This window comes from Protopterus annectens, chromosome 8.part0 (genome assembly GCF_019279795.1).
Source record: "Protopterus annectens isolate FY-2018-M chromosome 8.part0, PAN1.0, whole genome shotgun sequence".
Taxonomy (NCBI): domain Eukaryota; kingdom Metazoa; phylum Chordata; order Ceratodontiformes; family Protopteridae; genus Protopterus; species Protopterus annectens.
In genome coordinates this window covers 618226598-618252543 of record NC_056741.1, presented here as the reverse complement: position 1 = coordinate 618252543, position 25946 = coordinate 618226598, and the positions used below count along the sequence as shown (strand labels likewise).

Sequence of the window (25946 nt, the reverse complement as noted above, 5' to 3'; positions counted from 1 at the left end):
GAATGAGCCTTAATCTTGAATGGTAAAGGCTTTCCATTGGAAGAATAAATGAAGGAAATGCAGCTCGAAATCCAATTTGAAAGGGTCACTTTGGAGAATGGGAGACCCAATCTGGAGTCAGAGAATGATATGAACAATTGGTCTGACTTCCTGAGTTCCTTAGTCTTGTGAAGATAGAACCGTAATTGTCTGTGAACATCCAACTGATGAAATCTGTATTCTGCTGCGTTGGAATGGTTAGGGAAAAACACCAGTAGCTCTATAGTTTGGTTCAAGTTATTATGAGAGCACACTTTAGGGATAAAAGATGGATTTGTGTGAAGAGAGACCATCTTTGTGGAAAATCAAATAAGAGGGCTTGATAGACCATGCTTGTAACTCTGATACTAGTCTAGCAGATGTGATGGCTACTAGAAACAAAGTCTTCCAAGACAGAAACTTCAGTGGGGACTAATGAGCAGGTTCAAAGGGTGGAGAAGTTATTTTGGACAGGACTAAGTTTAGATCCCAGGAAGCTACCAGTTCCTGAAAAGGTCTCAGCAAAGTACCACCTTTAAGGAAAGTTTTACACAATCTGTGTGACATCAGGTTAGACTCATGTTGACCCAAATGAAAATTAGACATCGCTGCCAACTGAACTCTAATTATGGAAGCAGATGATCCCTAGTGGAAAAATTCATACAAAAATTCTAAAACCACCAGAATGGATGCGGTGTAAGGGTCAACATTCCTTTCTTCAGCCCAGATAGAAACCTTCTCCATTTGCTAGCGTATAACTTTCTAGTGGAGGGTTGATGTGAGAATGTGGGTCACAGCAGGTGACAAATCATGAAGCCGGACTAGGGATGGAATTGGAGCAGCCATGCTGTCAAGTTGAGGGTGTGGAGGCTTGGGTGAAGTGAGCCTGACGTGTGTGAAGAGATCTGGCACTGGGTCCAGAGTCCATGGATTGTCTAGTAGATGTGGCCCGAGAAAGTGGAACCAAATCTGAGGAGGACAGCAAGGAGTGATGAGGATCAATTTGCTTCCCAACAGTTTTGCTTTCTGAATCACCTTGGATAGGACAGGAAAGGGGGGAAGGCATAAAGGAGACTCAGATGCCAATATTGAACAAGTGCGTCTCTCGGTGACTCCCCAGAGAAAAGTAGCTGCTGCATTTGGAGTTGATTAGACTGGCGAAAAGATCGCAGCAAGGCCGTCCCCATTTGTGGAAGATCTGTTCTACTATTTCCTGCTTCAGAGACCACTCATCAAGATTGCCTGGCTGAGTTTGTCAGCTATCACGGTGGTTGTCCCTGGGACATGCATTGCCACTAGAAAGCACTGGGAAGCTATCACCCACTTCCAAACACAAATCGCCTCCTGACAAAGGGGGTAAGATCTGGTACCACCTTGCTTGTTGAGATACCATACCACAGACATGTTGTCTGATTGGATTGCTATCGTCCCAAGAGAAAGAAGGTTGTGAAGTGCTTACAAGGCTAGAAGCACCGCCCTCATCTTGAGGACACTGATATGCAGGTGAGCCTCATGATCTTGCCATGTGCCTTGGACAGTCCTACCTAGAAAATGCCCCCCACCCTATCTGTGAGGCATCCATGGTCACAGTAGTAATGGGTTGGCAAAGAAGGAATGGAGTGCCTGTCGTTAGTTGGATCCACCAACGGAGGTCCTTTTTGCAAGACTGTTAAGATGATGTGGTGGGATGGAGGCAGTTGTTGAAAGAACCACTGGGATGATAGAAGCCACTGAAGAATTTGCATATGTAATCTGGCAAGAGGGACTAGCATTATGGTGGAGGCCATGGTCCCTAAGAGTTTCAGCACTGTCTTTACCTTGACTTCTTGAAGGGGAAGTAGACGAAGAACTTGTTGTATGAGGTTCTGTGCTCTTTCTGCAGGAAGACAAGCTAACATGGCGACTGTGTCTATTTCTGCACCTATAAATGTCACAAACTGAGAGGGCGATAAGGCAGACTTTTCCCAGTTTATAGTAATCCCAACCGGGCACAAAGTTGGATAGTGGAATCTCTGGTTTGAAGGAGTAGATGCCTGTTCGAGGTGGTCAGGAGCCAGTCGTCCAGGTACAGAAACACTTAGAATCCTAGACATCTCAGGTGAGCTGTCACTACTGCCATACATTTGGTGAACACCCTGGGGGGCTGTGGTGAGATCAAAGGGCAGAGCACGAAACTGGTAGTGACTGGCTCCCAGTCGGAAGCGCAAGTGGCTCCTCGACACACTGTCCATTTTTATATGGTAGTACGCATCTTGGAGGTCTATTGAGCACAACCAAGTGCCTTTCCTTAACAGAGGGAGTACAGACTGCAGTGTCACCATCTGGAACTTGTCCTTCTTTATTGATTCATTTAGTTTGTTGAGGTCCAAGATAGAACTCCAGTCCCCTGTACGTTTTGGCACTAAAAGAATCTGGAGTAAGTTCCAAATGCTACCTGGTCTGAGGGGACAGTTTGGATGACTCTGTTTGCGAGCAACTTTTTCACTTCTACAGTTGCTTGATCCCTCTGATTGGGTGGAACATCTGGGATCCTCTTGGGAATGTGAGGTGGAAGAGAAAAGGGTATGGAATAACCTCTGGTGATAATTCTTTGTACCCATTTGTCTTGAGTGATGCTTAGCCAGGCTTCTGGGTACAAAGAAATGCGACCCCCGACTGGCTCCAGAGAAGCACAGCTGGGCCCCACATCAGGAGCACTGATAGGGACAGCCTCAAAATGAATCACGGCCTCCTTGGTTTTGCGGGCCGCCCCTGCCTCTAGGGCGATGTCTACCATTTGCTCCACCTCCTCTGCATCTAAAGGAGGAGTCACCCTGTGCATCCCACAAATCTCTGGGATTTCTTGAACCACATCTTGCCACCTCTCTGACCCTTGGGGTATGGTCTAGAGGGGATGGTAAAATGTACTCCCACGGCAGACAGCGTTTTCCCTTCTTGCTCGCACCTGGTGAGTGAGTCGTTTACCTTGGGTCCAAACAGCGAAGAACCATCAAAGGGGGCGTTGGTAAAGGTAGACTTGAATGGCTCTGCAAAATTACACAAGCACATCCAGGAGTGTCTCCTAAGGGAAACTCCTGAACCTGCTGCCCTGCTCTCTCTGTCGGCTGCAAAAGAAATCAGCCTTATGGAGGAGTTAACAATGGAATTCAAGGTGGACAACTGAGCAAACACCTCATCAGGGACTCCTTCAGTAGATGTACCTTGTAGAGCATCTCCCAGCTCCTTAAGGAGATCTCTCTGAAGCCTCAAAATGTGTTAGACAGTTCAGCAATCTGAATGTGAATGCCACTGACGAAAAGATACGCTTCCCGTATCTATCCATCGTTAGAGACTCCTTGTTCGGCGGATGGAAAGATGAAGAAGTCTCCGCTAGCTCCTTCTTAGTGGCCGCCGCCACCACCATGGCATCGACAGGCACACCCTTGGATAAGAATTCCTTCTCTTTGGGAGCAGAGAGAAATTTATTGCGTCTCCTGGGAACTGGTTCCATGGCATCAGGAGTCTCCCACACCTTCCGACTAACAAGGTCTAAAAGTTGATCAAAAGGTGGAGACCCAAAAGACTTCAAAGTCACCGACTCCTCATCAGAAGGGTTAACAGTGGGCCAGCCACCCCTCTGCTTAAGGATCTCCAAGATGTCTACAAAGGGCACATCATCAGAGGACAACTTGGAGGAACCTTCTGACTCCTCGAGGTCAGTGTCGTAGGTAAGGGACTCATCCTGGGAGTCTACATGCTTCCTGTTGCATGTCCTCTTCCGTGGGGTCTCCTCAGAAGGATATTCAGAGGAGGTCTCAGAAGACTGGGGGCCTCTGCTGTCAAGAGAAAGCAGGTGCTGAGGCGGAGGTCGGTGCCCGAGGTGGAAGAGTGTCGGTACCCTTGAGAGGAGCTGATGAGCGGCGCAGCACACCCCGCATCATCTCAAAGGCAGACCTCCCTGGCTCCGAAGACCTCCTCTGCTCTGAGGAGACAGAGGCAGTTATCTGCTCCAGAGCCATGGGCTCCGAGAGAGACATAGAATCAGAGCTTACCCTAGCCGACGCACAGAGAGGGAGACTCAGAACAGAAGAGGTTCAGTTCCAAGTGTCCCTGTTGGGGCTGACCTGTGAACTTCGGCTTCTAGACACCACAGACGGCACCAAAGGTGTCAGAGCAGAACTTGGCTCAGAGAGAGCCTCGAGGGGAGCTGGAACCAAGGGTTCCACAACCAGTGGCACCGAACACTCTGGCTCAGACAGCCCAGCACAGCTCAGAGGAGGAACCACAATAGGAAGAATGAACTCAGGTGGCTCCAGGACCAACAGGGTCGGAGCCAACAGCATTTTTGGCAAGGCAGCTGACTTCAGGAGTCTCAGCACTACTCTCTCCACATCTTCCTCTGATAGGCTCCTGGAAGATCTGGAAGACAGTGTGGGTGATCTGGACCTCTGCAAGATTGGAGACCTTAAAGTTGGGGAGACTGGCAAGGGATCTCTGGACTGGCTCCAATGTAATCTCTCAGCAGTCTGCTCTGAAAAGCATGGGGCCGGAACTGAAGTCTCAGTATCAATGACCTCTATTGGCTCCGAGGCCAGTGGAGCAGAGGAGGTAGAAGTCTTATCCAGCTTAGGAAGTTTAGGAGGTGTTTCGAAGCACCGGACGACGCCGGGGAATACCTCTTGGTAGGCTTCATCTTCTCTTTTTTCAAGGAATGAGATTTTGAGGAAGAAAAAGAACTGGCCAAGTCTTCCTTGAAGGAAGGCTTGAGAAGACCTTTCAAAATTAGCTTGTTCTTCCACTCCTGGAGAACTCTAGAGCTGAAGGAATGGCAAAACAAACGGGTTTCCTGAAAATGGATGGCTCCGAGGCGGCTCCGAGGCAATGAACACAATTACTATGGCCATCCGTAACGGACATTTTCTGGGAGCACTTTACACATTTTTTTAAAACCCGCGGGTTTATAGTCTTTTGCCTCTTTTGATAACTGGTGAAGCAGAAACACACAAACACAACAAGGACTAGGGTCCTCTAACTTAAACGGGCCTAGCCCTGGGAAGAGAGAAAATACCGAGAACTAGGTCTTACTAACTTAAACGGACCAAGGTAGACAGTATAAGACTAGGTCAGTAGACTATCAACTAGACTGCACACACACAAATTCGAAATATCTAAATGTCCAAACTGTCTCAGATTTAATCTATGCTCAAAACAGTAAGTCGTAGAAACAAAAGGGTTGGAACTATTAAAAGACTCTGCACGCAAGCTGAATCGCTAAATATCTAAGTAAATAAGTATTTAAATTCCAAACTCTCTAATACCAAGAAACACTGCACACGGAAAATGGCTAATTAAGCACAGATGCGCCCGTTAACCGGAAACACTAAATATCTAAGTAAATAACTACTTAAATTACAAACTATAACAATAAGGAACACTGCACACAGAAAATAACAAAATAAGCACAAAAGCGAGTGTTAATAGATAAGGACTGGCACACAGGATACCAAATGAGAACAAGGCCAAACGGCCAACCAGTTCTCAACAATTAATTTAAAGTCAAGAAAAACACTGCAACAAGTCTGAAAACTACTCTAACGCTACTAAACTCTATCTAGAGCCATATAAATCGCTAATGTTAAACAATAAAACAGTAATAGAAAAATTCTTAAACTTAGCCACATCCAACAAGAAGCACAGCTGAAATCGTAGACGCAGCAAACGAGATCTGAGGATTGTACTGGTGCACTATGGGAATACCTACCTAGCCACGAGCCAACTAGAAGACTTTGAGCTTTGTAATAGGCTGAGTTGTAGCCGAGGATTGGCTCCGAACCCATATGTAAGAATGAAGGCGAGATAGGACTACAGAACATCTAAATTTTAAAATGGACAGAAGTTAAACACTTGGCCTTTTAAAAGTTTCCCCCAAACCTAAACCTCATTTTTAGACACTTATCACTGGACTTGCAAGAAGTCCACCTGCCCAGTGAGCTCACTTCTCATACATCCAGAGGATCACAGTTTAAGGTAACTAAAATGAAAACTGCTAAAAAAAAAAAAATACATAAGTTACAGTTCAAACATCACAGATTCTTAAAAACAGGGACTAAGGGGAGGAGCTGCACGATTCAAACGGCAAAATAAACCTATAAAAAAAATACCAGCCAAGAGTATGCAATCTATAACTGTCAAAAAATGGATAAAATAAGTGGAGAAACACATCAGCACAACATCCCAACTCTCTCACTGGGAGAGTTATCTTTCACAATGCTTTCCATTTTTCACTGTCTATGGAACAACCAGATTATCAAGTTTGCAAAAAAAAAAAAAATACTGGCAACACTGTATGCATCTGAAACCAGTGACGTGTTCCTGTTTAAAACAAAGTGTTATTACACCACTTCCAGAACCCACACCTCCTAGTACTATCCATGGATTATTCCAACAAGAAACTAGAATTTATAAACCAAAAGCCACAACTTGTATTGCTTTACATACCACATAGGATGTAACACCTTTCTGGGCAATTGTACTGGAGCTGAACAGCTGAAAAAGAAAAATGATCAGTTATTAAAAACATTCAAAAAGTCAAATCTAAATGGATAAAATAGCAGCACTAAAATTATGTTTCAATTTTCAAAGTTTGATTTGAACAATGTAAACAAAACTACCGAGCCGAAAAATCAATTGTCCATCATAAGAAGATAACATACATCACATATTCTGACCTTATCAGAGCCACATGTTTGAGAAACAAAAAAAGTACAGTTTTGTACCTACCATAAATGTAGATGTCCGATAGGTATGCATCTGCAGTCATAACATATGGGTTGTCCTGCCTCAGGCAGCCCCTCGGTCGGCCGGATTCCAAAGTCTGGGTCTGGCCTCGGCTGATGTCGCACTTTCCCCGACGTCAGAGCTTCTGGGGTATAAAGGCATCAGTCGACGCCATTTTCCTCAGTGTTTCTTGCCCCAGATGCCAGGTGCCCTCTAGGAAGGCTAAATTTGGATAAATGTTGAAAATTCCAAACAGTACCAAACCATATATATATATATATATATATACATATATACATACAAACAAATACACCATAATAGATTCCCCCAGCTAGCTGAAAGAGGGGTAAGCACCCTAGGAATACCACAGAGGGGAAGGAGGGTGGGTAATCCTGACTGCAGATGCATACCTATCGGACATCTACATTTATGGTAGGTACAAAACTGTACTATGTCCTTCAAGGATGCATCTGCAGTCATAACATATGGGTAGAATACCATAGCCAAACTGGGGGAGGAGGTACTAAGATAATGATGGTGTAGTTAAGATCCCCTGTAAAACTGCAGTTGCAAAGCCTGCTCGGGATCTGGAGTATAAAAGTAGATTGTAATGCTTGGCAAATGTATGCACGGAGCTCCAAGTAGCAGCTTCTAAAATGTCCTTTGTAGCCACCCCTCGTAGGAAAGCTGTAGTGGTGGCTGTGGCTCTTGTGGAGTGAGGTCTGATATTTTCAGGAGTTGTCTTTCCATGAAAAGAGTAGCAGAATCGAATGCAATTTCCTATCCATTTTGAAATTGTCTGTTTGGAAATTGCTTTTCCTTGCACTCCAGTTGCATATGCTACAAAAAGTTGGTCAGTTTTTCTGCTGGTTTTAGTTCTGTCCAGATACTAGCGTAGTTGTCTGTGTACATCCAAGGTGTGCAATAGTTTTCCCCCCCTGTTCTGTGGGTTAGGGAAGAACGTAGGCAAGTGAATAGCTTGGTTCAAGGATACCCTGGATACCACCTTTGGCATGAAAGTAGGATTGGTTCTCAGAGACACTCTGTCCTGGTGAAAAATAAGGAAAGGCTGCACTGCCATTAGTGCCTGTAACTCGGATACTCTTCTTGCTGAAGTGATTGCTAGAAGGAAAGCAGTTTTCCAAGATAAGAACTGTAAGTCTGCTGATGCTGCTGGTTCAAAAGGGGGTAGTGTTAATTTTTCCAGCACAAAATTGAGATCCCATGTAGGCAGAGGAGGTTTCCTTGGAGGTTTTACATTTTTGATCCCTCTTAAAAATTGTCTGAGGAGAGGGTGAGAGAAGATAGGAGGATCCATATTGTACTCTGCTGAAATTGCTGAAGCATGAATCTTAATGGAAGAATAGGACAGGCCATTGTGGAACAGTTCTGCTAAGTATTCTAGAATGTGTATTAGGTTTGCCAGTGTGGCATTTGTACCCTTTGATGCACTCCAAATGAGGAATCTTTTCCATTTAGCTGAGTATGTTTTTCTTGTGGAGGGTCTGCGAGCCTCCAGGATAATGTCCTTGACCCTCTGGAATAAAACAGTTTGGTTTTGTTTTAAGCAATTTTCCAGGCAGTTAGCTGCAGTGTTTTCAAGTTTGTTTGCAGGGTCTTGCAGTTGTTCTGCGTTAGAAGTAAAGGCCATAGGGGTAACGGCCATGAGTTCGTCCGAGACATGCTTCTCAGTAGCGGATACCAATGCTGCCTTGGCCAGTCTGGAGCTATCAGAATCACCTTTGGCTGTTCCTCCCTGATCTTCAGTAGAACTTTGTACATCAATGGGAGAGGTGGAAAGCATACACTGTTAGGGCCTTCCAGCTGAAAGAGAGGGAGTCCACCCTCCAGGCTTGTGGGTGGTATACTCTTGAGCAGAATTTGTTCAGTTGGTGGTTGAGTGGGGAGGCGAACAGGTCTATCTCTGGCATTCCCCATTTGTTTGTTATGATTTTGAAGACGTCTGGATGCAGCATCCATTCGTGAGCATCCGTGGTAGTTCTGCTTAAGCTGTCTGCTAGTGAATTCTCTTTTCCTGGTATGAATGTGGCCTGCAGTTGGATGTTGAGATTCAGGCCTAGGTTCCACAGATCCATTGCCATCCGGCATAGAGGGTAGGAATGCGTGCCTCCCTGTTTGTTTATGTACCACATGACTGTGGTATTGTCCGTCCTTATCAGCATATGTCCTTGCTGGAGGAATGATTTGAATGCCTCAATTGCATGCTTCACTGCCAGCATCTCCTTTAGGTTTATGTGCAAATTCAGCTGGTCTTGAGACCATAGGCGTTGGATACACTTGTCTTCCATGTGTGCTCCCCATCCTAGGTCTGAGGCGTCCGTGGTGATGGTCTGCCTTGGTTGTGGTTTGTTGAAAGGCAACCCTGTGTTGGTCTGGCAGGCCTGAGCCCACCACAGGAATTCCTTTTTCAGGCATGGAATGATTGGTATCATGGTTTCTAGACTGTGCCTGTGTTGAGACCATACATTCCTTAGGTACCATTGTAATTTCCTCATATGCAGCCTGGCATGCGGGATCAAGATTATGCAAGATGCCATGTAACCCAGGGCCTGCAGGACTTTCCTTGCAGTAAGCTGAGTTTGTCTTGTCAAAGCCATGAAGTAGACTGGGAGTTGCTTTTGTTTTTCTTCTGTGAGAAAAGCCATCTGAGTTATTGTGTCCAGATCCGCACCCAAAAAAGTTATCCTTTGGGATGGCACTAGTCTGGACTTCTGGATGTTGACTGTGTATCCCAAGGCCTGTAACAGGTGTATGACATAGGCCAAATCCTTTATTAGTTTTGTCTTGTTGTCTGCTTGTATTAGGCAGTCGTCCAGGTATGGGTAGATTTAAATTCCCTGAAGCCTGCAATGTGCAATTACTGATGCCAGGCATTTCGTGAATACTCTGGGCGCAGTAGACAAGCCAAAGGGCAATGCTGAGAATTGATAATGCTCTGATCCTGCAAGAAATCTGAGGTGTCTTCTGCAATCTGGTCGTATAGGGACGTGCAGGTATGCCTCCTTGAGATCTAGAGTCACCAGCCAAGACTCCTTGCCCAACATGGGAAGAAGTTGCTGTAGGGTCAGCATTTTGAATTTTGGCACAATGAGATATGTGTTTAGTGCGGACAAGTCGAGAATAGGCCTCCACTGGGTTTCTTTTCTTGGTACAAGGAATAGTCTGGAGTAAAATCCTTGGCCTTGTTCCATAGATGGTACCCTTTCTATTGCTTTCATCTGAAGTAAATTGTTGATTTGTCTTAGAGCCTCTGGCTTCTGGTTTGGTGTAAGGTTTGGCATTCCGCTCTTTTTTGGTAAAGTGTGGAAGTGAAACCTGTATCCTTTGTCTATTGTTTGCAGTGTCCATTTGTCTTTTGTAATGCAATGCCAATTTTTCGAGAATAAAGCCAACTTTCCGCCCAATTGTGCTTCCAATTGTTCCCTGGTAGGCGGAATCAGAGCCAAGTCATTGTGTCTGTCCTGTGGAAGTGGTTGTAGTTGCAGCTGTGGCAGTACTCCTATGGTTGGCAGGTTGCCACTGACGACCCCTGTAGGCACCCTTTGATTGACCTCTGCCTCTTGGGCGTCTATTCCTGCCCCTCTGTGCTCTGGAGGTGTATGGAAAGGACCAATTCTTTGAAGGCCAGTTTCTGCTGAACCTCGGAGGTTGGACCTGCAGAAAATCCTTTACTGTTTGCACAGATTTTGCTTTTTCTTCCACTTTCTTTAGAATCTCCTGTGCATTGGAGCCAAATAAACTTTGTTTCTCCATAGGAGCATCTAGGAGTTTAGCCTTGACATGGTCTGGCAAGGATTGCTCTTTTAGCCAGGCATGCCTTCGAATTACTGCTCCAGTCATAGCTGATCTAAATGAAGCCTCCAGTGCATCATAGCCACATTTTAAGAAATGATTACTGACCTGCTGAGAGTTGTGTACCAAATCCTGAAGGGACTTACGGTCTAAAGGTTCAGGGGAAGAAAGCTTTTTATTCAGCTGATCTAACAAATATTCCTGGTACTGTATCATATGGAATTGACAGTTTAATGCCCTGGCAGAAAGAATAGCAGATGTATAAACCTTTTTTCCCCCATCTCTCTAATGCTCTTGACTCTCTTTCAGAGGGTAGGGGGTTTTTGGCAGTGGCAGCTGCAACACCTTTTGGGCCCTGAGAAATAGTTTCTGGGTCTGCAGCATGGGCTTTATACAAGTGAAAGTGAGAATTCGGGACCCTGTAATATCTGTCAGGCTTGGCAGGGGCCGGGGGAAGAGAATCAGGGGCAGAACTGACATCATTATATGCATCATCAACTACAGTTAGCACAGGGGGTATGGCTAAAGGCCTATGCTGTGGCAAGTGTAAAAAGATCCTTAGTCTTTTTCTAAAATCAGAGAAATCCTGACCCTGCCATTGAAAGTGTTCCCTCATTGAGTGTAAAGTCTCCCCAAAGGAAAATTCTTCTGGAGGGGAGGCAGAAGGAATAGAGTCTTCTGCATCTGAATCCTCATGAGGTGAGTATGGTCCTTCCTGATGGTCTGATAAATCAGATCCATCTGAGGAGTAATCAGAGGAGAGAGGTTTAGGGGGTTCAGTCCTAGGCCTTTTGTCAGGAGGAGGTTGAGAGGCCCTGTCTGTGTGAGGATGGGAACCCCTAATCAGAGATATAAGGTCCTCAGCAAGGCTGAGAATCTGAGAACTTGAGGAAGGTCTCTGAGAGGTAGATTTTGCAGGCAAAGCCTTTGAAATTTTAGCTGCTTTAGCCCTGGAGAAGGCCTTAATAGACATAGAAGCAGGGGGCCTAGCTGCCCCACGTGCAGGTGTAGAAATGTCCAATGGGATGGTGTCGGACAATTCTTGTGCGCTTGCTTCTTCGGTAGGGATTTCTGTAGCCGACTCAGCCAGGGCCTCTCTGGCCTCGGTTGTCGGAGGTATGATTTCGGCAGAAGTAAGAACCGAGAACTTGTTTCAGCCAAAACAGAGACACTTGCGGTAGGCCTAACCGTGGTTTCAGCCGAAACCGCGGGCCGCGAGTGTCGGTCCTTTTCCTTGCGTTTTTTGGCTAAAAGTGTAGTCTGAGTCTCCGACGGCATTTTATATGCAAAAGCGGATCCAAAAAACTCTTTTGCAAACTCCGACCGATGTCTAAGAGTCCGTCGGTTGAAGGAGGCACAGGCTAAACAAGCTGATACGTCGTGGTCTGGGCCTAAGCAAGGAAGGCAGTAAGAATGGAAATCCTTATGAGGTATTTGTTTCCCACAAGTTAAACAATTATTTACTTTGTCTGACATCGGCTGAGGCAAGAAAGAGTCCCCAACGGGGTACTTAGCTTTTTTTAGAAGTCTTCAGTAGCTGAAATCTCTGGATCTGACAGACCGGCACTTGCGAACAGCTTCTGCTTCGGGCACCGCGCGGCAAGAAAGACTGAGGAAAATGGCGTCGGCTGATGCCTTTATACCCCAGAAGCTCTGACGTCAGGGAAGGTGCGACATCAGCCGAGCCCAGACCCAGACTTTGGAATCCGGCTGACCGACGGGCTGCCTGAGCACAAAGTTAAGGTCCCAAGTAGGTAAAGGTGGTCTCCTTGGAGGATTGATGTTCTTGATCCCTCTGAGAAATTGTCTTAAGAGAGGATGCGAAATGATAGGAGGATTTTCATTGCATTCTGCTGAAATTGCTGAGGCATATATTTTAATGGAAGAATAAGACAGGCCATTGTGGAACAATTCTGCTAAGTATTCCAGTATATGTGACATGCTCATCACTGTCACATCAAGGCCTTTTGTTGTGTTCCAACTGAGAAATAGTACAGTTTTGTACCTACCATAAATGTAGATGTTCGAAGATCCACATTGCTGCAGTCCTTACATATGGGTAGTCCGCTGTCCTCGGTCGGCCCGAATACCAAAGTATTAGGCTGACGTCGGTCACGGCGCTTAAAACTGACATCAGGACGTCAGGGTACAAAAGCGCATGACCAACGTCATATCCTCAGTCTTTTCTTGCCCCAGATGTCAGAAGGCCCTAACAAGACAGGCCAAAGCCAAAAAACAGCAAAAAATAGCCAACCACCCCTGCACTAACCATATTTACAATATGTACAACCCAAACCACACCACCACCTCTCACTACAGAGGGGAAGGAGGGAGGGTAAATTGGACTGCAGCAATGTGGATCTTCGAACATCTACATTTATGGTAGGTACAAAACTGTACTATGTTCTTCATCTCACATTGCTGCAGTCCTTACATATGGGTAGAATCCCAAAGCAGAGGTAAGGGAGGATGGCAAAACTATAAAGCATTAGGGGCTGCCAAAATGCCCTGTAAAATTGCAGTGGCAAATCCAGCCCTAGATTTAGAGTAAAGTGGAAGGTGGTAATGCTTAGAGAAAGTATGCACTGAACTCCAAGTAGCTGCTTCCAAAATATCTTTAGTAGCCACCCCTTAAAAAGCTGTAGAAGTGGCAGTAGCCCTAGTGGAATGAGGCCTAATCCCAGCTGGAATCTCCTTACCATGATGGGAATAACAGAAAGCAATACAAAACCAATCCACTTAGAAATAGTTTGTTTTGAAACAGGTTTGCCCTGAGAACCCAAAGCAAAAGAAACAAATAACTGCTGAGACTGCCTGAACCCTTTAGTTCTGCTCAAATAATATCGTAACTGTCTGTGTATATCCAAAGTGTGCAAAATCCTCCCCTTTATTTTGGGGGTTTGCATAAAAAGTAGGCAAATGAATAGTTTGGTTTAAAGCCACACTAGAAACCACTTTAGGCATAAAAGAAGGGTTAGTACGCAAAGACACCCTATCCTTGTGGAAAATTAAGAAAGGCTCAACCGCCATAAGGGCCTGTAATTCAGAAACCCTTCTCGCAGAGGTAATGGCCAACAAAAAAGCAGTTTTCCATGATAAATATTTCAACTCTGCAGTTGCTGCAGGCTCAAAAGGTTGTAGAGTGAGTTTCTCCAACACAAAATTGAGATCCCAAGCAGGAGTAGGAGCTCTCCGTGGGGGTCTTATATTCTTTGCCCCTCTAAAGAATTGCTTAAACCAAGGATGAAAAAATAATGGTGGGTCACAGTCATAGTGAGCAGAAATCGCTGCAGCATGAACCTTTATAGAGGAGAAGGACAAACCTTTGTCCAATAACTCAGTAAGGTATTGAAGAGCAACACTTAAATTAGGTTTAGAAACATCAAAGTCCTTTGCTGTACTCCAAAATAAAAATCTCCTCCATTTATCTGCGTAAACTTTCCTTGTACTAGGTCTTCTGGCCTCCAAAATAACATTCAAAACTTGTTGTGGAAGCTGAGACCCTCCAGGGTTTAAAACAGAATATGCCAGGCTGTTAGATGTAGAGAGTGAAGTTTGACATTGAGAAGATGACTGTTCTCCTGAGATAGCAGGTGAGGAATCGAAGGCAAAGGCCATGGAGGCTCCCGTACCAGACTTCTCAGTAATGGGTACCAGTGCTGTCGAGGCCAATCTGGAGCTATTAAAATCATGTTTGGCTTGTCCTGTCTGACCTTCAGGAGTACCTTTGGGAGGAGAGGCAGAGGTGGAAAGGCATACACGTGAAGATTGCTCCAATTGAATGAGAGAGCATCCACTTTCCAAGCTGTGGGATGAAACCTTTTTGTGCAAAACTTTGGCAGCTGGTAATTTAGTGGAGAAGCGAACAGATCTATGTCTGGAGTTCCCCATATCACTGTCAATTTCTGAAATACATGAGGATCCAATTTCCACTCGTGGGGATCCATAACTTGTCTGCTCAACACATCTGCTAAGGAGTTCTGTGCTCCTGGCAGAAACCTTGCCTGAAGATTTAGCTGTAAACTGAGAGCAGTCTCCCACAAAATCATTGCTTGTCTGCATAGAGGATATGAATCGTCCCCTTGCTTGTTGATGTACCACATGACAGTTGTGTTGTCTGTTTGAATCAACACCTGCCCTGGAGGAAGTAAATCCTTGAAAGCTATCAATGCAAATTGGACTGCTAACATCTCCTTCAAGTTGATATGTAAATGTTGAAGTCTGGCAGGCCACGTGTCTTGTACCCATTTTCCATTTAGATGAGCTCCCCAAGCTTTGTCTGAGGCATCTGTCGTTAAAATCTGACTCGCCTCTAGTCGGGTCACAGAGAGTCCCTTGTTTAGGTGACATTCCTGAGCCCACCACAAAAATTCCTTTTGAATGCAAGGTATTATCTGAATGACAGTGTCCAAATCTTGGCAGTGCTGCGTCCATACATTTTTGAGATACCATTGTAGCTTCCTCATATGCAGTTTGGCATTGGGAAGTACCAGAATACAAGATGCCATGAACCCCAAGGCTTGAAGGACTGTCCTTGCAGTCAGCCTGGACTGACGAGACAATTGGTGGAAGTAAAGAGAAAGATTCTTTTGTTTGTCCGGGGTCAAAAAGGCCATCTGGGATGCTGTATTCAGTCTCACACCCAGAAAGCACATGTCCTGAGAGGGTACTAGACTGGACTTTATTTCGTTCACAGAATACCCCAGGCATCTTAACACTGCCATCACATACTGTAAATGATGAAGAAGTTCATCCTTTCCTTGGGCCAGAATCAGGCAATCGTCCAAATAAGGATAGATTTGTATTCCTCTTAGCCTGAAGAAAGCTACCACTGGAGCCAGAACCTTCGTGAACACTCTGGGCACAGTAGATAAGCCAAAGGGCAATGCAGAGAACTGATAATGTAAAGTCCCAGCCCGAAAACGCAGATACTTCCTGCAACGGAGCCTGATAGGAACATGAAGGTAAGCCTCCTTGAGATCCAGAGTCACCATCCAGTGATCTTTGCCCAGCAGAGGTAAAAGCTGTTGTAACGTCAACATTTTGAACTTGGGAATGTCCAGATATGTGTTGAGGATAGATAAATCCAAAATTGGTCTCCACGTGTTCCCTTTCTTTGGTACTAGAAACAGGCGAGAATAAAATCCTAGGCCCACTTCTGGCCGAGGGACAGGTTGTATGGCCCCTATTTGAAGTAGTAGAGAAATTTGTTTGTGAGCCTCTAGTCTTTGCTGAGGAGGAACGTCTGGCATGCCTTTGAAAGGAGGCAAGGTATGGAAATAAAACTTGTAACCTTGGTGTATGATATCCAATACCCATTTGTCCTGGGTAATCAAATTCCAATTTTCCTTGAAGAGTGCCAACCTTCCTCCCAAAGGTGCTGCCAGGCAAGAAGGATCTGGCAGCTGAAAAAGTGGGTCATTGGGCCTGTTTACGAAAGGACTGGCCCCTGCCCTCACCCGAAGATTGTGCAGGTGAACTCCCTGTTCTAGGTCAATAAGAACTCTGAGCTCTGTCCCTACCACGTCTAGATCTACCCCTAGACTGAGAATCATAAGAAGGATACGTCCACCCCTTAGCAGGCCAATTCCTACTAAACTTCGGAGGCTGAACTTGCAAAAAATCTTTAACAGCCTGCATAGACTTAGCCTTGTCTTCCATTTTCTTCAAGACTGACTCCACAGGTGAACCAAACAACACATCAGATTGCAAAGGAGCATCCAAAATCCTTGTCTTAACATGGTCAGATAAATTCTGATCCTTCAGCCAGGCGTGCCTGCGAAGAACTGAACCAGTGGCAGCCACCCTAGACGAGGCCTGCACAGCATCAAAACCACATTGTAATGAATGCTTACCCACCTGTTCAGAGACATGTACCAAATCTTGTAATACTTTACACTCAATGCCTTCCGCCAGAGCATCCACCTTAGACTTCAATTGAGAAAGAAGAAAGTTTTGATATTTCAACATATGAAACTGGCAATTCAAAGCCCTCATAGCTAAGGTAGAAGATGTATAGACCTTCTTTCCCCATCTATCCAAAGCTCTGGCCTTTTTATCTAGATGAACCAGATTTTTTTACATCAGAGGCCTTGACACCCTTAGGTCCCTGACTAATAGTTTCTGGGTCCGCCCTAGGACTCTTATAAAGATATTTATGAGCCTCAGGCACCCTGTAATACCTATCCGGTTTAACAGGCGCAGGAGGCAGAGAATCAGGATTAAGTGAAGCCTCTGAAAACACATCTTCCACAACATCCAGAACAAGGGGTATAGCCAAGGGCCTATGTTGGGGTAAAAGCAAAAATTCCCTAAGCCTTTTCCGAGAATCAGAGAAGTCCTGACCTTCCCACTTAAAATGTTCCCTCATAGAATGAAGTGTCTCTGAAAAAGAAAAATCCTCTGGAGGAGAAGCAGAAGGAGTGGAATCATCTGCATCAGAATCAGAATAAGGAGAGTACTCCTGCAAGTCTTCAGCCGAAGACTCTGAAACATCCGAAGCCTGCTCAAAACTTCCCAACTCTGGCTCCACCCTAGGCCTCTTATCAGGAGGGGGCAAAGAACCTCTAATCAGAGTAATCAAATCTTCTGCCATTTTAAGCATGTGCTTCTTAGGCATAGACCCTGCTGAACTAGGAGTGACACCAACAGAAGATAAACCTGGCCTGCCTCTGGGAGAAGCCTTGGACACAGAAGGAGAGGGCCTAACCACCCTAGGAAGGGAGGGGAGTACAGTAACCTGAGAAGCCCCTTCAGCCTGACCTGCCTCTTGAGAGGCCACATCCTGCAAAATCAAAGTCTCCCCCTGAGACTCCAGAGAAGTCTCCGTCGGAACCACCGGTTCCACTGAAGCCTCTAAAGAACCGGCGTCCGGAACGGACGACTCATCTTGCCTGGGTTTAACTGTTTTGTCTTTGCGCTTCTTAGAAGCGGCCGGAGAGTCCGGCGGCATATTATAATTGCACCGCTTCCCAAAGACCAGCCTAGCACAATCTAACCTTCGCTAATAGTGCGCTTATTGAACCTAGCACAAAAGCGACACCCGACAACGTCGTGCTCAGGCCCCAAACAAGGAATGCACAAAGAATGATAATCCCTATGCGGTATCTGCTTCCCACAAGAAATACAGTTATTCACTTTTTCTGACATCCGGTAATACACTGAGGCAAGAAAAAAACAAAATATTCCCCAACGGGGTACTTAGCCAACTTGGATTCGGTCTGAAACTCCGAACTCGAAAAATTTCAGAACGCCGAACGGCACTTGCAACGCTGCTTCTGCATCGGACCATGCGGCAAAAAAGACTGAGGATATGACGTCGGTCATGCGCTTTTGTACCCTGACGTCCTGATGTCAGTTTTAAGCGCCATGACCGACGTCAGCCTAATACTTTGGTATTCGGGCCGACCGAGGACAGTGGACTACCCATATGTAAGGACTGCAGCAATGTGAGATGAAGAACATCTTTTCCATTTTGCTGAGTATGCCTTCCTTGTGGAAGGGCGGCGAGCTTCCATAATAATGTCCTTTACCCTCTGAGATAAGCTGTCCTTGGAAGGAGTCATGATATTCTCCAGGCAGTTAGCTGCAAGGTCTTTAGGTTGGGATGCAGGATCTTGTAATTGTTCTGCGTCAGAAGAAGAGGCCATAATGGGAGAGGCCACGGTTTCGTCTGTGATAAGCTCTTCAACAGTGGGTACCAATGCTGCCTTGGCCAGTCTGGAGCTATCAGAATCACTTTTGGCTGTTCTGCCCTGATCTTCAGTAAAACCTTGGACATTAATGGGATTGGTGGGAAAGCATAGACTTTTTGGGCTTTCCAGCTGAATGAAAGAGAGTCTACCTTCCATGCTTGTGGATGGTATGTCCTTGTGCAAAAAATTTTCAGTTGATGGTTGTGGGGTGAGGCGAATAGATCTATCTCGGGCCTTCTCCATGTCTGTGTTATGAGTAAAAAGATGTCTGGGTGCAGCATCCATTCATGTGCATCCATGGTAGTTCTGCTTAAGCTGTTTGCCAGAGTATTGTCTTTCCCTGGCACGAACTGGGCCTGTAGTTGTATATTGAGTTTCAAACAAAGATCCCATAAATTCATAGCCAGTCTGCATAGAGGGTAGGAATGCGTGCCTCCTTGCTTGTTTATGTACCACATGACTGTGGTGTTGTCTGTCCTTATTACCAGGTGGCCTTGTTGAAGGAAAGGTTTGAAAGCCTCGATTGCATGTATGACTGCCAGCATTTCCTTTTGGTTTATGTGCATTCGCAGCTGCCCTTGAGACCATAGCCCTTGGATACATTTGTCCTCCATGTGTGCTCCCCAACCTCGGTCTGAAGCGTCCGTGGTGATTGTTTGATTTGCTTTTGGTTTGACGAAGGGCAACCCTCTGTTTGTCTGGCAGGCTAGAGCCCACCACAGGAATTCCTTCTGAAGGCAAGGTATGATTGGAATCAGAGTTTCTAAGCTGTGACTGTGCTGAGTCCATACCCCACTGCAATCTTCTCATATGTAGCCTGGCTTGTGGGATCAGTATTATGCAGGATGCCATGAAACCCAGGGCCTGCAGGATTTTCCTTGCAGTTAGCGGAGTTTGTCTTGTCAGATTCTTGAAGTAATCTGGAAGTTGTTTCTGTTTTTCTTCTGTGAGAAAAGCCATTTGGGTGGCTGTATCCAGATCTGCACCCGAAAATGTTATCCTTTGGGATGGCACAAGTCTTGATTTTTGGATGTTGACTGTGTATCCCAAGGCCTGTAGTAGCTGGATGGCATAGTCCCAAGTCCTTTAACAATTTTGTCTTGCTGTCCGCTTGTATCAGGCAGTCGTCCAGATATCGGCAGATTTGAATCCCCTGAAGTCTGCAGTGTGCAATTACTGATGCCAGGCATTTCGTGAACACTCTGGGCGCAGTAGATAAGCCAAAGGGCAATGCTGAGAATTGATAATGCTCTGATCCTGCAAGAAATCTGAGGTGTCTTCTGCAACTTTGTCGAATGGGGACATGCAGGTATGCCTCCTTGAGATCTAGAGTCACCAGCCAAGACTCCTTGCCCAGCATGGGAAGAAGCTGCTGTAGGGTCAGCATCTTGAATTTCGGCACAATGAGGTAAGTGTTCAGTGCGGACAGATCGAGAATAGGCCTCCATTGATTTTCTTTTCTTGGAACAAGGAATAGCCTTGAATAAAAACCTTGGCCTTGTTCTGAGTGAGGAACCTTCTCTATGGCTTTCATTTGTAGTAATTTGGTGATTTGCTTCAAAGCCTCGGCCCTCTGATTTGGTGGCAGGTCTGGCATTCCTTGTCTTTTTGGCAATGTGTGGAAATGGAACCTGTATCCTTTGTCTATTATTTGTAGCGTCCATGAGTCCCTGGAAATGTAATACCAATTTTCTGAAAATAAAGAAAGCTTACTGCCCAATGGTGCTTCTAATTGAGCCCTGGTCGGCGGAGTCAAAATTAAGTCATTGTGTTTGCCCTGGTGTAGCAGTTGTTGTTGCTGTACCTGCACCACCTCTCTGGTTGGGTGGCTGCCACTGACTGCCTTTGTAGTGGCCTCTAGCTTGCCCCCTACCTCCGGTACACCTGTTCCTTCCTCTTTGTGATCTGTCTGAGTCTGGAAAGGACCAATTCTTAGTAGGCCAATTTCTGCTGAATCTCGGTGGTTGTACCTGCAGAAAGTCCTTGACTGTTTGCACAGATTTTGCCTTTTCTTCAAACTTCTTTAAGACCTCCTGGGCCGTGGAACCAAATAATTTTTGTTTTTCCATTGGAGCATCCAGGAGCTTAGCTTTAACATGGTCCGGTAGAGATTGTTCCTTCAACCAGGCATGCCTTCGTATAACTGCCCCTGTCATTGCTGACCTACATGAAGCTTCCAGTGCATCATAGCCACATTGCAGAAAATGGTTGCTAACCTGCTGTGAGTTATGTACCAGATCCTGAAGAGATTTTCGGTCAAGGGGCTCAGAGGAGGAAAGTTTCTTATACAATTCATCTAACAAATACTCTTGGTACTGAATCATATGGAATTGACAATTTAATGCCCTCATAGAAAGAGTTGCAGAAGTATAAACTTTCTTTCCCCATCGCTCTAAAGCTCTAGATTCCCTTTCAGAAGGTAAAGGATTTTTAGCAGTGGCAGCTGCAACCCCTTTAGGGCCCTGTGAAATGGTTTCTGGGTCTGCAGTGTGGGCCTTGTACAGGTGAAAATGAGAATCCGGAACCCTGTAGTACCCATCAGGTTTGGCAGGAGCCGGAGGGAGAGAATCAGGGGCTGTACTAGCATCAGAGTACACATCATCAATAACATTCAAAACAGGAGGTATAGCCAAAGGCCCATGCTGAGGTAAATGTAAAAAGGTCCTTAATCTTTTTCTGGAATCAGAAAATTCCTGGCCCTGCCATAGGAAATGCTCTCTCATAGAATGCAGTCTCTCACCAAAAGAAAACTCTTCAGGAGGGGAGGCCGAAGGAATGGATTCTTCAGCATCAGAATCCTCGTAGGCCGAATAAGCCTCCTACTGGTGCTCTGACAACACAGATTCATCCGTAGACTCATCTGAAGAGTGGGGGTCAGAGGACTCAACCCTGGGCCTTTTGTCTGGAGGTGGAAGAGAGCCCCTGTCCGGGTGAGGTTGAGAACCTCTAATTAAGGAGATAAGGTCCTCTGCTAGGCTGAGAATTTGAGTGCTGGTGGAAGGCCTCTGAGTGGTAGACTTGGGAGGCAAAGCTTTGGCAAGTTTGGCAGCTTTAGCCCTAGAGAAGGCCTTAATGGACATGGATGCAGGGGGTCTGGCTGCACCACATGCAGGGGTGAACTTGTCTAAAGGAATGGTGTCGGACATGTCCTGGACACCGGTTTCCGTAGGTAGTTCGATAACCGACTCGGCCGGAGCCTCTGAGGCCGAGGTAGTCGGTTGTAAGGATTCGGTAACAGGAAGCACAGAGGACTCTGTTTCAGCCGCGACACTCGCAGTAGGCCGGACCGAGGTTTCAGCCGAAACCGCGGGCCACGAGGGTCAGTCCTTGTCCTTCCGTTTTTTAACTACATGAGAAGTCGGAGTATCCGACGGCATTATATACGCAAAGTTAGCCCCAAAGTATTCCTCTGCAAACTCCGACCGACGCCTAAGCGTTCGTCGGTTGAAGGAAGCACAGGCAGAGCAGGCTGAGACGTCGTGGTCTGGGCCTAAGCAAGGGAGACAGTAAGAGTGGAAATCCTTATGAGGTATTTGTTTCCTACAAGTTAAACAATTATTTACTTTATCTGACATCGGCTGAGGCAAGAAGGAGTCCCCAACGGGGTACTTAGCTTTTTCGAAGTCTTCGGTAGCTGAATCAAAGGAGCTGGCCGACCAGCACTTGCAAACTGCTTCTGCTTCGGGCACCGCGCGGCAAGAAAGACCAAGGAAGATGGCGTCGGCTGATGCTTTTATACCCCAGACGCTCTGACGTCGGGGAAAGTGCGACATCAGCCGAGGCCAGACCCAGACTTTGGAATCTGGCCGACCGAAGGGCTGCCTGAGGCAGGACAACCCATATGTTATGACTGCAGATGCATCCTTGAAGGACATCTTGCCAAGAATGCTGATAGGTGCTAAATGCATACTACTGAGTATGCACAGTTCAATAAGTGGATTCCCAAAACAGTCACGTGACCACCCTGGTAATATTTTTTAATATGCAAAACCCAGAATATGCATTTTTTCCAATCTCAAAAAATTAAACACAGGTTCTGGGATATTTCCCTGCATAAAGATTTTTATAACAAGGTTGCTTTCACTACAAGTGAAAAACAATACATATGGAACAACAAAGGATTTCACAACAGAGGAGATACAGTTTACAAGGCTACAGAAACGCAAGCAACCTCCACCTCCAACACAACCCAAACGACACAGCCCACAGACTCAGTGTACTACTCCACTACAGCCCATAAAGCAAAACAACGTACCCAACACACTAGTCATAAGGGACTCAGGGGATCGAGGAAAATGTCTGCCTGGGATGACATTGTCAACAGACCGCAATGCTTTGCCACAGATGGCCTGCACCTGTCACCCCCTATAGTGCCTTTTTTAGGTAAGGTTCAAATGACAAATTCACCACCGTAACAGGAACAGGCAAGCAAAACCTGAGGGTAATGCTTCTCAATGCTAGAAGTCTAAATCTCAAAATGCACTCCCTCGAGGCACTCCTTAAAATGGAGAACATCGATATCTGTGCAGTGATCGAGACCTGGTTCAAGGCTCCAGAGAGCACCCCTTGCATAACCAGGCTATAACACATACCACACTTTTCGGCCACCTAACATGGACTGGAACACCAAAGGTGGAGGTGTGTCCATATTCATTAAGGATATCCACACCTCCAGGCTAGTTGCTCAGCATAATGCATCCAAGGTTATCCAAGTGCAACTAACTCTGGGCAAAACTGAAATCCAAATTGTAGCTTGCTACAGATCCTCCACCATGCTCCAAGAGTCCCACTCCTCTTTTCTTGATATACTGGAAAATATTAGGGTTCAGCCAAACACCCTAATAATGGGCAATTTCAACTACCCCACCATTAACTGGGAAAACTACTCATGTACCAACTCCTTCACTCACTTTCTGGAATTCATAAATTCCAATGCCCTGGATAAACTTATCCACACCCCCCACCAGGGGCAACAATATCCTAGACTTGGTCATTACCAACATGAGTGACCAGTGTTCCACACCTGAAGTCAACTCCTCGGTCAGATCCAACCATAAATTAATCACACTAGATATCCACATCCCACCCCCACCCCCCATTAAGGAAATCAGGTAAAATATTTCTCCAAAGCCAACTTCATGCTTCTTAAGATAGAAGTGGTGAACTTCATGACACCCATGGAGATGGACAATACAGTTAAGACTGCTGAATCCTACACAGATGCACTCTATAAGCACTTACACGAGTGCATGGATTGTGCTATCCCAAACAGAACCAAGACGCTATCCTCCAAAAAAAGGAATCCAATCTGGTGGTCCCCTGCCATAAACAAACTCTACAACAGAAGGAAGAAATGTTGCAAAAGAGAGTAAAACCCCATGAATGGAGGAGTTCCCTGGTCAGCCTCAGTAAGAAGCTGAGATCCCTGACAAGATCCTCCAAAGCTAGCTATGAAAACAAAATCACCACTGATTCTAGGGACCACAAAGCATTCTATAGCTAGGTCAAGAATCTCAATGGCAACACCCAGATCTGCTCTGAGTTACAGCACAACAGAATGAAAATTACAGAACCAACTGATATTGCCGATGTCCTGGCAGATAGGTTCAGTGCTAACTCTACCCCCCCCCCTCACCCCCTAAAGGGCCCATAACTATACAGGAAGAATGCAGACTCCCTGTAATCACAACTACGCAGGTAAAAGCTGCACTCTCTAAAGCCAAAAAACACAGCATCCATGGGACAGGACAACATCCCAGGCAGCGTTTTACATGGACGTCAGAACGAACTGGTTCCCCACCTAAGCACTATGTTCAATCATAGTCTCACATTAGACTTTGTGCCCACTGAATGGTGCACAGCAACAGTTATCCCACTCCACAAAGGGGGAGCCACCACTGATCCTGGGAACTATCGCCCTATTAGCCATGTCTGTAAGGCCATGGAATGTATCATCATAGAACTCAAAGACATTGGTAACCTCCAAACTCTGGACCCCACCCAGTTCAGGTTTGTGAAAGGCAGATCATGCCTCCTGAACATGATCGACTTCTTTGAGGCAGGTCGCCAAAGCTATAGACGAGGGTAAGGTGGTTCACACAGCCTATCTTGACCTCGCCAAGGCTTAACACCATCCCCCATTCTGGAATTATAGTTAAACTCACTAAACTAGGTATAAATCCCTATGTCACAAGATGGGTTGCCAATTGGCTCACTGACAGAACCCACACTGTAAATGTTGCAGACTCCAAATCCGGACTTCAAACCAGTGACAAGTGGAGTACCACAGGGTTCAAGTCCTGGGATCTCTCCTGTTTGGTATTTACTTCTCCGAAGTACAGGCCAACACAGAAGGCCTCTGGCTAAAGAAGTTCGCAGATGACTGCAAACTAGGAGCCATAATAGAGTCCTCAAAAGATGTGGACATCCTACAGAAGGGCCTCACTGAGACAGATGCCTGGTGTCAGAACCATGGCCTCGAGCTCAATGCCAAAAAGTGCATGGTCATTCCCTTTGGTAAAAACTCTGTACCCATGATCTACCACATAGGCGGCAGTCTACTTAATGCCGAATGTGTGATAAGAGACATGGGGACCCAGGTGGACAGTAGTCCCTCCTTTGATAATCACATCGCCACAGTAGCCAGGAAATCCTACATGGCACACCTCATCACAAAAGGGCTCTCATCTAGGAAAAAAAGATGTCATTATTCCCCTCTACTCAACACTCAGACCCATTATAGAGTACAACGCCCCTTTTGGAATGTACCTAACAAGACATCTGTAGCAGCTGGAAAGGCAAGAGAAGTACCTCCCAAAGAGGATTACTGGCCTCAAACAGATGCCCTACACAGACAGTCTCAAAAAACTCCAGCTTTACTCCGCAGCATATCACCTACTCCAAGGTGATCTCTGCCTAACATATAAAGCTATGTCAAACCCAGAGCTGTTGGACATGCTACACCTAAAGAAATCCCAATCCCTCTGAGCTACATGCTCTAGGGACCTAAACTTTGTCACCACAATAAGCAGGACATGCTTGGAGGGATAGATTTCTGTCCCAGAGACTTCCCATACTCTGGAACAAGTTACCCATCTATGTCAAGCAAAGTTCCTCATAAGCACTCTACATGAAAAATCTTGATAAGTAGATGGGAAATAGGAAATGCACCCCGGGGATCACTTCTGTGGCTCTGCTCGACAGGGGCACAGGCAAATAACTTTCTTGGGTGGCGTAAGCCAGGGAACCTTGTTGGCTAGGCTTATTTATGCCCTTGGGCCGATAGCCTAGTACCTACCTATAAACATCAAATTCATTAGATCATTCACTGGAAGGTATTTTGCATTCAGCATTAAATATCCACAACTGAAAATACCAATCTCAATCTAGGAAACTAATTTACATTGCTGCGAGAATAACAGTTCCACAGAACCTCTATAAAACTGGTATCCATTTTCTCACATATATTTCCATATGAAACTATGTTTTGTTTGGTAAGTGGTTTCCTGTATTAGCCAAAGTAATCAATTAACAGAAATACACATACCTAACCGGCAAAAGAGCCCTTGACTTCTCTTGGTGTTTAATAGTTTTCTTTACTACCAGTATAATTAAAATACCAATGATTGCACTTTTTAGTACAGTATAACTCCTCATAAGCTAAAA

The 25946-nt window shown here is 45.6% G+C and overlaps 1 protein-coding gene and 1 long non-coding RNA gene across 2 annotated transcripts in view; one reads left to right on the top strand and one right to left on the bottom strand.

Annotated features, from left to right (window-relative positions):
• LOC122808952 overlaps positions 1-6552 on the bottom strand; it is a 185971-nt gene extending 179419 nt beyond the window's left edge. Inside the window, exon 1 of the long non-coding RNA XR_006365845.1 lies at positions 6496-6552. This is a non-coding gene — a long non-coding RNA (uncharacterized LOC122808952). The remainder of the gene's footprint in view (positions 1-6495) is intronic.
• SRPK3 (SRSF protein kinase 3) overlaps positions 1-25946 on the top strand; it is a 2415720-nt gene that overhangs the window by 1996751 nt on the left and 393023 nt on the right. The window lies entirely within an intron of this gene.